Below are 15,348 nucleotides of genomic sequence, written 5' to 3' on the forward strand. Positions count from 1 at the left end.
GTCTACGAGATGTATAATTTTAAACATACTCTAAGTAGTTGCTATCTTTGGTTGCTCTAGTAGTTGGAAGAGGGATTGTTTCTCCCCTATAACCAAAGCTGGTAGCCAAGCGAACTCAGAGGTGTCCATAATGACAGTAATTAACCATAGTGAATAACGGCAAAAATTTTGCAACTGTTATTCGAAAAGATTTTTTAAAAAGTTATATACGGACTATGGTTTCCTTAAACTTTTGCTACTGCTACATATTCTTATGAAAAAATTAGTGTGAGGTACTCACGTCAACTTTATTGGGGCAGTCTGGGTATAGAGGATCCTTTGGGACGTCACACTGGCCCATCAAGCCATCTCTCACTGCACAGAAAAAACATAGTTCTGTCAAAAAAAAATTTAGTCAAGAAACACAAGATTCTGAATTAAATTTCTTTAATGAAAACTATACATTACATTTGGTGATATGGCTCTGTTCAGGAGCCTCCCTATTTCCATGAGCACCATAAAAAACAGAGAGGCAGAGGGCAGCAGGACAGGGAGAGATAAGTATTGCCCACTAATCAGAGCAGGTGACAAGACAAGAGGACATGCCATGTCATACACAACAAGGTGGAGCAGGGGAGAAGGTGCTTCGCAAAAAGTAAGCAACATACAGTTGAGGGGAAAAGGGTAGAGTGTAAATGGCGTGCCAAAGGTGCATGGCCAATGATGATCAGCTGAAAAGACACACCTAGACCAATTAGTTAATGCAATTGAGAGGTGAGGGGGAAGCAGTGAGCTTCTTGACTACCTTGGCCTGGCCAGAACTAACATTGACACTTGATTTCTCAAAAAAAGCAAAAAAAACAGAGATGGCTAAAAAAAGGTTTGAAGGGTCTTTCGTTTGATCTCTCATTTTAAAGGTAGCCTAATTGTTTTCTCCTCCATCTCTTGTTATCGGTCCTGTTTTTAAGGGTTATCAGAGATTGGCCTTGATTATGTACAAAAATGTAAATCAACGAATACCAGGACTTGGATTATTGGAATAACTCGCACATTAAAATGCTTTTGAATCTGTACATGTGTGTAGTCAGCAATTTATTTTTTCTTGGCTCTGCATGCACTCTGGCTCCCTGGTTCAGCATGTACATCTAAGCATGTGCATATTCAGTCCATACAGTCATGCATGTAAATGTGTGTGTGCATATGGATATGTGCATGTGCGTTTTATGTGTGTGTAAATAATTATGCGCATGCACACAAATACAAACTCCTTCGCATATTCATGGCGTTGGCAGTGTGCTCTGGCTTTTCCTAATTATGCAACACTGACTGAGGGAGCTCTGCTCTCGAAGCCTGCCAAGCCTGGGGTGCATTTCTCAAAAGAGAAGTTGTTAGCCTGTTAGCAACTTCGGTAGTTGCCAATGGGAAAATGCATTGAAAACAACAAAGTAGCTAATGTAGTAAGCAACTTTGGTTTCGAGAAATGCACCCCTGAGTTGTGGTACTCGCACACGTACTCTCACACACACACAGACACACACGCACGCACGTACGCACACACACATTTGCGATCACATCCAGAGGATTAGAGCCTATTAGAATATTAATTATAGCTGCAACAATGGCGATGGCTCCTGCACAATGTCTCCGAGCTCCACAGTCAGGAGGGATTAGCTGTCTTGCAATGAGTATCTGAGGAGCAGATTTCAATACCACGCTGCCTTCAGGATCTCCACTTGACAAATAATCATCAGTGAGACTGAAAACTGAATGGACTAAACCAAAGAACATAGGCCTATATCTTTACTATGGCCTCTGGTTTAAGGGTTGAGGCTGAGCACCAAGGCTGTCTGCAGGAACTCTCAGGACACTACCGAGGGCAGGGGGGCTAATATCATGTAATCATATATTTTAATACTAAATTGGGGCCTGAGGAAAAACGTTTCACTGGTATGTTAGAAAATTCTACTTGAATGAGATGGGGGGAAATGATTGGTCTGAATAGGCTTTATTCTAAACAGCCATTGGAATATACATGATTTTGAGTAGACATTGAGCAGAAAGCAGTGCACCTTTGCTGGCACTCTGGCTCCTCTGAAGGATCTGCTCCACCTTCACAGCCATGTCTGAGACGTTCTGAGCAATAGCCTGGATACGCTCCACCAGGCCCATGGGACGCCACCTGGAGATGGACAGAGAACGTTTGTGTGTAGACAGAAATATGACACACATACACAACAGCTGCAAACCATTCCCTCATCTTTTCAACACTGAAGGAGCATGCAATACTTAAATAGCATTTGATTGGTTGAAATTGTTTAAATAGAGAATTCATTATCTTACAATTAACACCACTTTTTCAACAGTTCACAGAATCCTGTGGTGCAACTGCAACACTACACTCCTATAAATTATTTTTTTTCAAAGTTTTGTAACTTTTACATTATATCATAGTCATGCAGCTCTTGCAAACATTTGCAATCTCAGTGAACAGCACCACCACACTTCCTTTCCGCTCTTCTGACTGTAGCAATATTGTAGTCACTTCCTTATGTGAATAAATGACTGAGCGCGGCAGCGTGAGTGTGACAGTGTGTGTGTGTATGTGTATTGATAATGGGAACTTTGGCTGAAGCATGAATGCAGTTCTTTTCAATCCAGATGCAATTTATTTGCTGGCGATAATGGTCTGACTCAGCAGGACGTGACGGGCAACTCACACAGTCACCCCAACCAAGAACAACTGGTATAGTCAACAAACCAGTTCCCTGAGAGAGAGAGAAGGAGGGGATGAGAGAGAGAGAGAGAGAGAGAGAGAGAGAGAGAGAGAGAGAGAGAGAGAGAGAGAGAGAGAGAGAGAGAGAGAGAGAGAGAGAGAGAGAGAGAGAGAAAGAGAGAGAGAGAGAAAGAGAGAGAGAGGGAGGGGGGGGTGAGAGAGAAAGGACGATAGAGGAAGATGGAGAGATAGAGGAAGAGAGATACAGAGAAAGAGATGGGCAGAAAGAAATATGAAGGGAGGTAGAGAAAGAGAGAAGTCAAGAGACAGAAAGAGAAAGAGAAAAGAAAGGAAGGGAGTGTGTAGTCTACATATTCCTGGAAAGCAGACAGGATCCTTGTGTGCATATCAGCTGCGTTCTGGGTAGAAAGAAAATCAAACAGAATTGGGGCTAGTTGAAACCCACACTTACGCGTCAGCAATTTTTAATATATGGCTTATTTTTTGTCCTCCACTTGCAATTTCTGTGCTATTCATGAGGTGCTTCGTCATGGTCAAGTGCTTTTGACTGGCCTTTTCACACAGCCAATGCTACACTCCATGTAACTCCCTTTGGAAGTATATTGTATAAATAAACTTGTCTGGCCAGCGGTGCCTAGTGCCCGTCACTCTGAAGGATTACTAAACCCCAGGTGGCCAAAGCAGCAGTCATACTGTAGCAGGTTATGCCAAGGGGGGCATCTAGCATTTCATATATCACACCAGGAGACACCCGGAGGCCTGAGGAGGGAGGGAGGGAGCTGGGCAAGGCTTTTACTGCCTTCAGGGAGAGAGGCTAGGCTGGTCGGCTATGAAAAGGGGTTGGTGCAAGTTCTGTCTGGTTGAATGCTCTTTTCAAAAAGCACGTCTTAGTTTAGAGAATAAAGAAATCAACAGGTGCAAAATGTTTTTAAAATATCTGACAGAGGAGTGGAGACCTTCAGACCCTCTTTTCAACAGCAAAAGCAGCACTCGTCTTCTCACAACCTCATTTCTGGGTCTGTGTGCATTAATGCTCTTTTCAAAAAGCACCTCTTTAGAGAATAAAGAAATCAACAGGTGCAAAATGTTTTAAAAATATCTGACAGAGGAGTGGAGACCTTCAGACCCTCTTTACAATAGCAAAAGCAGCACTTGTCTGCTCACAACCTCCATTTCTGTGTGTGTTATACAAAATTATCATACACACTTGCCTTGACCTTAATCTATAGTGACACATCATTCTCATGACACGGCAAAACTTAACTAGTTTTTTGAAGCAGAATTTGGATGCACTTCACTAGAAATAGCTGGCAACAAAGCTCGAAGAACCTACTCAATACTGGCTGAGAATGAAAGAGGACAAAAAACTTGTCATTTCAAGTTTAAGGGGTCTCAGCCTCTTAGCTCAGCCTCAGCTTGAACCAGTGTCCACTGTGGATCATCTGCTGTATCTCTGGCTGGCTAGAGACACTCATCAGTGGCTGGCATTTAGCTTGCCTCCAGGGCTTCTTTTTGTGTGTATGCTGCCCACCCACATCCACCCTCCAAGGCCAAGCAAACCACATCCAGCCAGTGGGCAGAGGGCCTAACATGGCCAAGTTGAAGCATAACTTTACACTACACGACCCAATACAGCATGTGATGGGCTGTCTGTTGCCATGGCAACTCAGAGGAAAAAGTGGAGAAAGAGAGGAGGAGGAGGGCAAGACATGAAGAACACGAGGAGGAGAAACAAGGAGGAGCATCTAGTGCTGCTGGATCAGCAGAAGACATCACGACCCAAAACTGACACGCAGAGAAGAAGAAGAGGAGAGGAGAGGAGAGAGACTACTGATAAGAGAGCCATACAGTAGCAAGGCAGGGCTACTGAGGAGAGAGCCAGACAGTACCAAGGCAGGGCTACTGAGGAGAGAGACAGACAGTACCAAGGCAGGCTACTGAGGAGAGAGCCAGACAGTACCAAGGCAGGGCTACTGAGGAGAGAGACATACAGTACCAAGGCAGGGCTACTGAGGAGAGAGGAGAGAGACAAACAGTACCAAGGCAGGCTACTGAGGAGAGAGCCATACAGTAACAAGGCAGGGCTACTGGTGTAATGTTGTGGACTGTTGACACTGATCAAACCCGGCTCTCACATGCTGAGCTAATGACTTGAGCCGCTCTGTCACAACTGATAAGAATCCTGACACTGCTTTCCCTATTTTCTCTCTCTCTCTCTCTCTCTCTCTCTCTCTCTCTCTCTCTCTCTCTCTCTTTTTCTCTCCCCTTTCTCTTTTTTTCAACTCAATTTCTTTCTGTCTCGCAGAAGTCTGAAATAGATTCACACACACACACACACACACACACACACACACACACACACACACACACACACACACACACACACACACACACACACACACACACACACACACACACACACACACACACACACACAGAGTTGGGAAAATTAGGAAATACTCTAGTCTAGTGTTTCTCAACGGGGGCCCCCAATTGCAATTGGGAAGCATTGGTCTATTTTATTTTTCAATACTAAGGGGTGCGTTGGCAGGCTTAAGATGAGGTACAGTAAAGGGGGCATTTGTTTCAAAAGGTTGAGAACCACTGCTCTAGTTCATACTACTATACATCCCCATGAGCTCGGTCACACAAATGGACAACTTTTATTCAGTCTGAAGAAAAATGTGCCGAAGGTCCTTGCATAAGCTCATGCTCACAAATGATCTCTCAAAGACTCACATAAAACTTTCTGTAACATATTCTGCCTCCCCAGTTCGCATTACAACTGCAGGGATGTGTGAAGAACAATGGCATGCAAAACAGAGGGGAATTAAATGATCCTGACAGTTTGGTTTTCTCTCCTCTCCTCTCCTCTCCTCTCCTCTCCTCTCCTCTCCTCTCCTCTCCTCTCCTCTCCTAGCTCTTCTTAGTCCAGACCTGGGGTGAATTTCTCAAAACCAAAGTTAACTACTACATTAGCTACTTTGTTGTTTTCAATGCATTTTCCCATTGGCAACTACCGAAGTTGCTAACAGGCTAACAACTTCTCTTTTGAGAAACTCACCCCTGATGTGCACAGCTGGAGCGGAACACACTGGCCCTGCTCTCAAATAGTTAATTAAATAACATATACCTACATGCACGCACGCACGCACGCACGCACGCACGCACGCACGCACACAAACACACACACACACACACCTTGCTCTATCAGTTGTGGTGAGCTTGTGGGATCTGAGTTCATGTGTTTATTCATGTGTTACAGTAGGCTGTCAAGGATGCTGCAGTAAATTGCTGATGTGAGATTTTCCCTGGAACTGTTTACAGCCCTCATTAGCATTAACACATGACAGGGTTATTAGCTGGAGGAATGGAGTGGACTTCAGTAATTAACCAACTAACTATGGACTGAGGTGGAATCTAATATCAATGTAACCATAATAATTAAGCTTCTTATTCAACATACTCTTTTACGATTATAATGGGTACTAATGATACCACACCATTCCATTGACTTCATACTAGTAGTCAGACATAGTACCTCATTATACCACCGTTACAGGATTTTTTAAGAAAATGTATTGTGATAGTTTTCACCAACTTCAGCATCGTGAGCAATACTTTGTTCATGAGCGCTGTAGCTCATTGTGCATTCATGTGAAGTAATAAGGCTGTATTGGCTTGGGGAGATTTTTTAAACATTTTCTATTTATATGGTTCATCAGCATCATAACACTGCAAACCTGCAGACGCTCAAGATTCTGACAAGGAGGACAGACAGTGGTGTAGTCTACGACGTAGAACGCAGGTATGTACGCAGTATTCCCACCTGGAAATGTCAGGGATTTCAGTATACCCACCTAAAATTGACTGATTCAGTCTTTAGAATTGCACAGTATACCCACCACAAAAATGCTCAAATATACAGTATACCCACCTCAAAAAGTAAACTACACCACTGAGGACAGACATTAATAAATTAGACTCCTTAAAGTAGACATGAGACAATTGGACTTAAAGACCCAGGGGCTTCAGCTGGGTGTGAGAACATGTCTTGTTTTGTTTTGTTTTCCGTTTTGGCTGGAAATAAAATAGTTGTTAACCTGCCACTCACATCCGCCCCATAACGATTGTTGGCCAACAGTACCTCTGGACCACCGGACCACCTGCATTACAAGGCTATAACCCAAACTGGAGTTCAATGACTTAAAATTAGCACGGGGGAGGGCCAAAGCAATCTTTTTTCTCTCTCCCTGCAAATCAATTGCATTAAGCCCAAGAAAGTGCACAGTGAGCAGGCTCCCCCTCCCCACGCTGTCGGCCTTCATTTATCAACGTCCAAGAGGAAGTCAGCCCTGTCAGAATCCAAAACAAGCCTAGAGTAAATCACCATAGAAACACAGCATGGATCAAGTGGTTAATCAGAGGAACGGAGGTATGGCGAAGAAAAAAAAACTTAATTAGAGAAGGATTGATCCTCATGGGCTCTGGGCCCACTTTCACAACAGTTTGAGCAGCAAAGCAGCCGTGACCAAGTTTGTTTGTACACTTGGGTGGACATAAAAAATTGGTTGACGAGAAAAGTAGGTGTATTTGGGAATTAAAGAGTCATGTTATAACCACCAGTTGTGCATCTCTCTGACTTCCTTGGCGCATGAAGACCAGAGCAAAACAGGTTCTGTGCTGTAAATCTAGATGAAACATGTGTCATAACTGAGATGTGTGGTGTATGCATTGTATTTTATTTGCAGAACCCAAAACAGCTACTGTTCTTTCCAGTCAGTTCTGGACGAGTTGTCTGTTGGTAATTCTGTCGACATTGTAAAATGTGTTTCCACTTGGTTTCATTTATGTATGAGCATGCCCTGTGTGTGTGCCTGTGCTGTGCTGCAGTGACTTGGAAGCCAAATAGACTAGAAGCATTTCCAGAAAAAGGCCCTTTATAAGGGTGTTAGAAGCATTTTTTAGTAAAAGTTGGGAACCTAGTTTTCTAAGATAATTAGAGTACCCTGAATTCAGCTAGCCTGGTTCCCAAGCTGAATTTTGAGTTTTTGACCATGAAATGGGCAAAAAACAAAATGGCCGCCGAAATTCTTGATTTTGGGCAGAATACGTAGAAAGTACCACTTCTCCATGGAAATAAATGTGCAATGCTCACATATTTGCATTTATCATGCATTCCTACACTTACACAAAGGCAAATTGTCATGGCAAAAAGATAAAAAATACTATAATTATGCCGTTCTAATAATAAGATATTCTCGTAAACTGGCATTCAATAGCAATAGCCTCCATGAAGCACATTATCATACAAAATTGTCATTCAATAAGATTTGGAAAGAAAAAGAGAGGCAAAGAAAATAGTATTATCTAAAAGACTAAATATTTGGACATGAAAATGTCCCCTGTTCTTTGAAGGAGATGAGTGAGCCATCTCTATGGGAGCGCACTCTCAGCTGTACGATTAGCTGAAGACCTTTGCAATCACGCCAAAGATCCAATCAACTGTGTGGGCAGGATGTCCACTTTGTCAAAACCGAATGGTTGTGCGCAAATAAGCCACTCTGATGCCAAACATCTCTTCGGCTGTCGGCAATAAGGTTGTCTTGAGAGATGGCTCACTCATCTCCTTCAGATAACGGGGACATATTCATGTCCTAATGCTCTCTTTCAGTCGAATCGTTCGCATATCTATGGGAGAGTTACAATCACTCCCGATTGCTGGTCCAAACTAGGCAGAACTCCAAGACCATCCTGTAAGGATAGCGTTCCTATCACCCTACAGACAATCAGTGGTCCTGCCCAGAACCCTATGTTCCTGTGGCAACGTGGTCACATCTAGCCGGTAGAACCGGACAAAGGTGGCGGGGTTGGCCCAACCAACTGCTCTGCACACCTCTGAAACTGCTGCACCCTTGAAGAGAGGACAAGATGTAGAGACCTGCACTGGTAAAGTGAGCCCTAATCTGAGCTGGGGGTTGGCGACCCTTGGACTCATATGCCAGGGCAATGGTTTGAACCAACCATTTGGAGACCTCTATTTCAAAACTGTGAGCCCTGTAGAGGGCTTGATGAAGCACACAAACAGCTGCTCAGTGTTCCTAAAAGAGTGAGTCCTGTTCATGTAGATGCGTAAAGCGTGCACAGGGCACAAGTTGTGTTGTCACCTCTCTTCCACGGATCTGAAAGGTGGTGTGCAAAAGCAGTTTGGAGAGGCCCCTCTTAGAGGGGCTCGAAAGGGGCCCCCACACATAGCCTCCAGTACTAGAGAGATATCCCAGGAGGGTATCGTCTGATGTAGCACGGGGCGTAAGTATCTAGTGGATGGGCACTCAGAGTGTTGGAACCGAATCCTACATGGCACGATGAAATCGCTGCAAAGAAGACTTAAATGGTAAAGCCTTGTCTCCCCCCAATAAGTCTTGTAGGAAGGACAACACCATCGGTACTGAACACTTTCGCGTTGGTCACACTAGCGTTGGAAGACAGACCACTTCAGGTTATACAGTGTCAAAGTAGATTGGGCCCTGGCCCCTTAAATTGTCCTGATAACGTTATCCAGAAAAGCGGTTAGGTTCAAATGTTCCCTTGCCAGACCCATAGGGGTAGGTGGCCCCTGGGCTGGGGTATGTCCTCCTCCTGGTCCGTTGCCAGACTCGAACCAGCAGGAGAGGGGAAAGTAGCAGGAGGGGCTGAAGCCCCTATGCTCTCAGCTGAGGCCCCTGAGCCCCGTGGGCTAAGGGGGGACAAACCCTGAGAAATCTTGCTTCCTTGCAGGAGGGGAAAAAGGGAGGCGTCAGGCGAAGGCGCTCGTGGTGCATTATGCAGGACTTTTGGAGCGCGCCATGCCTGGTGACAGGGTGCGCTTTCGTGCCAAGCGCAGTGGCCTGCGGTGATGCCCAAGGGGCTCCAAGGCAGCTGCTCGAGCTGGGGAAGCCACATCAGCCACTAGGGTGGTGGTCAGTACTGTATGAGATTCTCTGTGGTGGCAGGGAGTTGGGATAAAGAGTCGTCCACCTTAGGCGGGAGATCGAAGCACTTTGCCAGGGGGGAGTCAGAGTCTGACTCCACTGAAATTCTTTGCCAGCAGTCGACCGTAGTCAAGAGAACAAAGGGACAGAGCAGACTAGAACTAGTCAAGCTCTCGTAACTCGTGTCCTTCAAGGTACTCGTGACCTCAGTCAGGGGACGTGAGTCCAAGGAACCGAGTACGCACAAATGTTTGTAAAGAACTTTTACTCCGTATTGTTTCTAATCTGCCGTGAGTAGATTCCGTCATTGTGAAGTTTCTTGCTGCCATGGGGAGGACACTGTACATTTCATATGTTTGATCTGCAATGTGTGATCTCAGGTTAAAAGAGAGTGTCCACCTACACAAAGCTGAGGCTGTCTTGGTGATCACAATTATGCTCTTTTAATGCCTGTGACATTTACCCTCTTCATAGCCTGATCAGAATCTGGCTAAACTTGTGAGTCAATCTCTTGGCCACAAAGTGGCCTTTTTGGAATTCAGACAAAATGGTTCTGGAAGCTGACTCATCAAGTAGATACAGTGGGCCCCATTGTGCATAATTAAGATGGCCATACCGCTTAAAGTAGGGCAACATTAGGCTGAAAGAGTGAAAATTCAGATCCCAGGTAGCTTCACGTTGTTCTCTTGTGTATTGCAGCAGATCAGTAACGATATCCATATACTGCCACCAGTTCACATCATCAGATTGACTCTCAGCAATATCATGCAGAAGATTTCTGTCCTTTTCCTGATACTGGAATGAAATCAGTTCACTAATTGTCTGAGGATCATCACCATTAGCCATCCTAGCAAGACAGGTAGAGAAGACTTGGCATGAGAAGACTCTAAAGGGATTGCAGAGTAAACATGTGTGCCATGGCTTTGTTGGATGCCTTTCCTGCCAGAACAAGTTCAACAGGGCCTTATCCAAGCAATCCACCATCCATACATTGGTCAGTCCAGATCCATTCATATGTTCTCCTATGGCCTTAAGGAAGTTGATTGACAAGTGAAGTCCTCCTAGGCGAGGTATTCATCTGTTGTTCTATTCTGAAATTGCCCACTTTAACTCTTCAAGTCTGCAGTACAATGCTTGGTCAACTGTGATAACTGTTCCTGTCCAAAATGTTAAGATATGACAATGCATTTGTATCCAAAGTATCAAAACGTGTGCAGTAGCGAGGACTATTGGCAAATACCCCGCAGCAGTCTGTTGTTCCTTTGATGACAGTGACTGATTGAACACTGACCAAGAAGTCTTCATGTCCAAGTTTTGACAGTGCAAGAGGAAAGGTAGATCCGTAGCCTTTGCTTGTCTAGCATACTTATGCTCCTCTCCAGATTTTCCAAAGCATGATTGAGCAATGGGTGCTGAATGGGTGCTGAATGAAAAAGTTGGCTTGAATGTCCTATGAGTAATCCAGGGAGGATGTAGCTCCATCAGGGCATTTGGCACATTTAATGTATGTCTAGTAGACACCTCTATATCTTTAACAGAATCATCAATTGGTTGGCCTCTCTGCCATGCTGCCATTTGTGTTGCATGGGAAGTATTCTTCCCATCAAGTGTTTCATCCAGGATATCAATGTTATCACATGTGTAGTGGATGAATTTATCTGCCACAATGTTTGTTGGAATAATGGCACCACTCTCTTGGTTCAGTGTTTTAGAGTGCTCTCAGCTAAGGAGGATCTGGACTTGGAGGACCTGGTCGTAACTCAGACAATGACCTGCCTGATTGAATAGTCATATTAGGTCTTTTACCCAATAGCTTGATGAAGAGTACAAGCAAGACTGACGTGTTTCGGAGTCCATTTTTTGCCATCACTGACACAATAAACAAGGACTTTAGCCTCATTCAGAACTCTTCTTTGAGGAAGTTTTTCCTTGCCACCAATTCAATCATCTTCAAGAGATGTCTGGCCACTAACAACCAGGCTGAGTAGCATGTATAGACTATCTGGAATGCAATAGTATCTGATAGAATATGTAAAATATGTCTGAACATTTTTCAAAATTTACATTATATGTAATATCATGGTGTCATCTAGCGATTTCTGGACAGTTTTCAGAGAGCCAATAGCAACTTTCAGTGATTTTTTTGGAAACACTAAATACTTCACATAATGCAAAGAGTTTCTAAAATACTTACATCAATTTTCTTAACCATATAAACACACATAGGCTACAATTATCTTATTAGAAAAGCTAAATATTTAAAACGTTTAGGCTAACACCTAGCCTACAATATTAGCATTATTAGCATTCTAGAAGCTATTTTATACTTCTTAAAATCCTCTATAGTAGATACATTCATCAAGAAACATTAATGGGTCACAAAATGTTAGAAAAGAGCATTTATTTCCAAGTACAGCAATACTTGGTAAAAATGCTCTGTCAAAAATAGCGTATTTTGGCAGCCATATTGTTTTTCAAATTTAACTGTCAAAACCTCAAAATCCAGCTTGGGAACCAGTCTAGTTGAATTCAGCACACTTAAATTATGTGAGGTACATAGGTTCCCAACTTTTACTAAAAAATGCTTCTAACATTCACAAATATGAAAAATGTGTCTAGACTAAAGGACCAATCTCTCTATGGAAACAATGTTTCCTTACACCGCCCAACCCATACCCGAGTCTCAGTTCCTGGTCTAATGGTGACTTGAACAATCAAACGGAAGCCTTTGTGTGAGTAATGTCCACAGTGTAACCTGTTGGCATGGATACCAACTACAGACATGTACAAACATCACACCTAAATGGCACTTGTATTACAAATAGTCTGATGGTCAAATCACAGATACAGCATGTTATGCAACAACCAATCAATGGCCAGTTACTGTATAACGTGTCTCTATTTGAGATTCATTTTTGTACATGCTATAATGAAAGCCCAGCACAAGTCACACTGAATGAGAACGTAAACAGCTTGCTACTGAATGTTATGGAGAAGGGGGAACAAGAAGATATGAGACCCTAATTAACAGTGAGTTTCATGCCTCAAAGTATTTTTCCCGTTGTCTAGGTCAGAGGTCACCTTGTAAGCCTGTAAGCCAGGGAATATATTTCTTATTATATTCATATAATTAATGCATGGTTTAATTTTGTCTTGAATTTTCTGTACAAAATGAGATCATACAGTAACATCCATTTCAACACTGACCAGGGATTTTTCCACAATGATGTCTCAGGAGGTATCAGCTGGCTGGTCTCGCGCCATAAATAGTCCTGTGTTCACACATTATATCATGTGAAAACACCAGTGTCACAGTTTTACAGTACTAGAGCACCTCACAGCAGATGTGCTATTTTCACAAGCAATTTGTAAAGTAAAAACAACACTTCCACTGCACACTGACTCTTGTTGTACTTGTTTCCATCCACTGAAAAGGAATGGGTTGGGTTGACTCGTTTTATACAAAAATATGAAACTGCTCCTATGCAATTTATGCATGCAGGGCCTGTAATAAAAAAGCAGACTTAATAGTCATTCAGGCAGATCTGTGTGATATGTGTGTACTGGACAGACCGTTTCCTATTTATGTCAGTGTACTTCTCTTCTGTTTAGCATAGCTGTAATATATACACTGCCCACCAAAAATAGGTCACTCTAGTACTGTCTTTTGTTGGAATGCCTATAGCTTCAATCATCATGGTACACATATACTGTACCAGTGTATAGATGGGTGTCCAAAATGTTACAAAATATATTTCCATCCAGTGTTGCATTCATTTTTCGGAGTCTAGTTTGGTACCTCTTTGCTGATGGCACACTGCCAGTATTCATTGGGCTCAAAACATAACCCTATTGAGAATCCTGGACTTGTGCTAGAGACGGCTTTGTGTAGCAATCAGACTCTACTGTACATCATCAAGACCTTGTGACATTGAAGACTCTTATAAAACAATGCCACAGAAAAGGCATGCCATAATCAAAGATGAAGGTGTTCCATCACTGTATTAGAGTGTGTAACCATGTTTTGGGTGGGACCTTTTCTGGCTCACATTGTTATTGATGAAACTGCTCATAACACAATACACAAATCAACTATTTGGACACAGTTTTGTTTACTTCAGTAGCTCAGTAATTAAAAAACACACAAAATGGTTGACAATGCTGCCAACCTCTGTAAAATTCCTCCGTTGAAGTGAATAATTGAAGGCCTGAGAGTGATGGCACACTGAAACCTAAACCAAAACAAGTTCTAGGAATCCGATTGCCAACTCACTCACAGAGGGCAGTGCAGTAGCTGTGGAAAGCTGTCTGGCTTGGAGTCCTCATTACAAATGCATCATATTTTCTGGGCCGCTGGTCTGGGTACACAGAGGGGGACGAAAACCTCAAATTGCTGACTCTAAAATGAGCACGGTTTGTGTTCTGCCATAATCAGGTCCCGTTGGGTGCACAAGAACAGCTCACAAAACTCAAGCGTTTTCCAGGATCTGACTTCATAATGAGCCAAAGACAGTGGTGCACTGCTTTGATTAGGTTGCAGTGGGCTCACAAAAGGGTCATTAAACTGAAAAGAAAAGTGACCACCCCGAGGGACCTAAAAAACTGTATGAACCTTAAAGCAGGAGAAGTAAAAAATGGAAGGGGAACCACAAACCTAACTTGAGCATTGGCCCTTGACTAGAGGTACTGTACATGCTGTTGCTTTACACAAGAGTCAGACAACATCATTGTCACTCAGACAAACATCTGTCTGGTCACACTGAATTTAAGTGAGTGTCATAAAAAGCGTGTTCAATGAATGCACAACACTGGCCCTAGACTAGAGGTGCTGTACATGTTGTTGGTTTGTGTTGTGGCCCTTCATACACAAGCGTCCGACAACATTGTCACTCAGACAAACATCTGTCTGGTCACACTGCATCTGTGCTCCAGAGTGTCTGAGACCGGTCAACCAGAGAGCTTCCCCAACTCACCCAGGCCTCATCTGCAGTCAGCTGGTCATCCAGAGTGACTCCTTGGAGCTGCCTGTCAGTGTCATTGTTGTTAATCCAGTAACAGGATGCCAAGCCATGCCATTCTCATTATGTATTTATTAGCTCACTTCAAATCCCTTACTTGTCAGGCCACCCAGGACAATGTAATGGACAATTCATTACCTCATGATTGGATCAATAGATGCTGTACAAAAGCCCATCTGATATCCTTTTTATGGCAATTTATAGTTTTGCATTTTTAGTCAGGCAGTTAGTTGGCCACCTTTTAGGTTTGAAGCCCCCTTTAGGACCCCAGTTTTTGCATTGTCATTTAGAACAAGGCAAGGTGAAGATGTACAGCAGCTGGATCATGTCTGCAGTTTCCTCCTAGATGTTCTCATAGTTTGTGTGCGTGCATCTACTGGTGAGTTCATTTTATCTTTATAAGGAACATTTGGTGTTGTTTAATTGCACTAGTAATGTAATTTTCTTCTGAACACCAAAATCGTTTTTAGTGGAATTCTGAGGTAATTACTGCTGTGTCATGCTAACTAGCTAGCACTGTTTAATGTAGCCAGTAATTATTACCATGTTAGTGAAGACAACTGTACATTCCTTTTATTTCAGAACCACACACATTCCAGAGACAATGTTTTATTTGATTTAAAGAAGAAGAATTTAATAAGTTGTG

Source organism: Engraulis encrasicolus, chromosome 2 (genome assembly GCF_034702125.1).
Source record: "Engraulis encrasicolus isolate BLACKSEA-1 chromosome 2, IST_EnEncr_1.0, whole genome shotgun sequence".
Classification (NCBI taxonomy): Eukaryota; Metazoa; Chordata; class Actinopteri; order Clupeiformes; family Engraulidae; genus Engraulis; species Engraulis encrasicolus.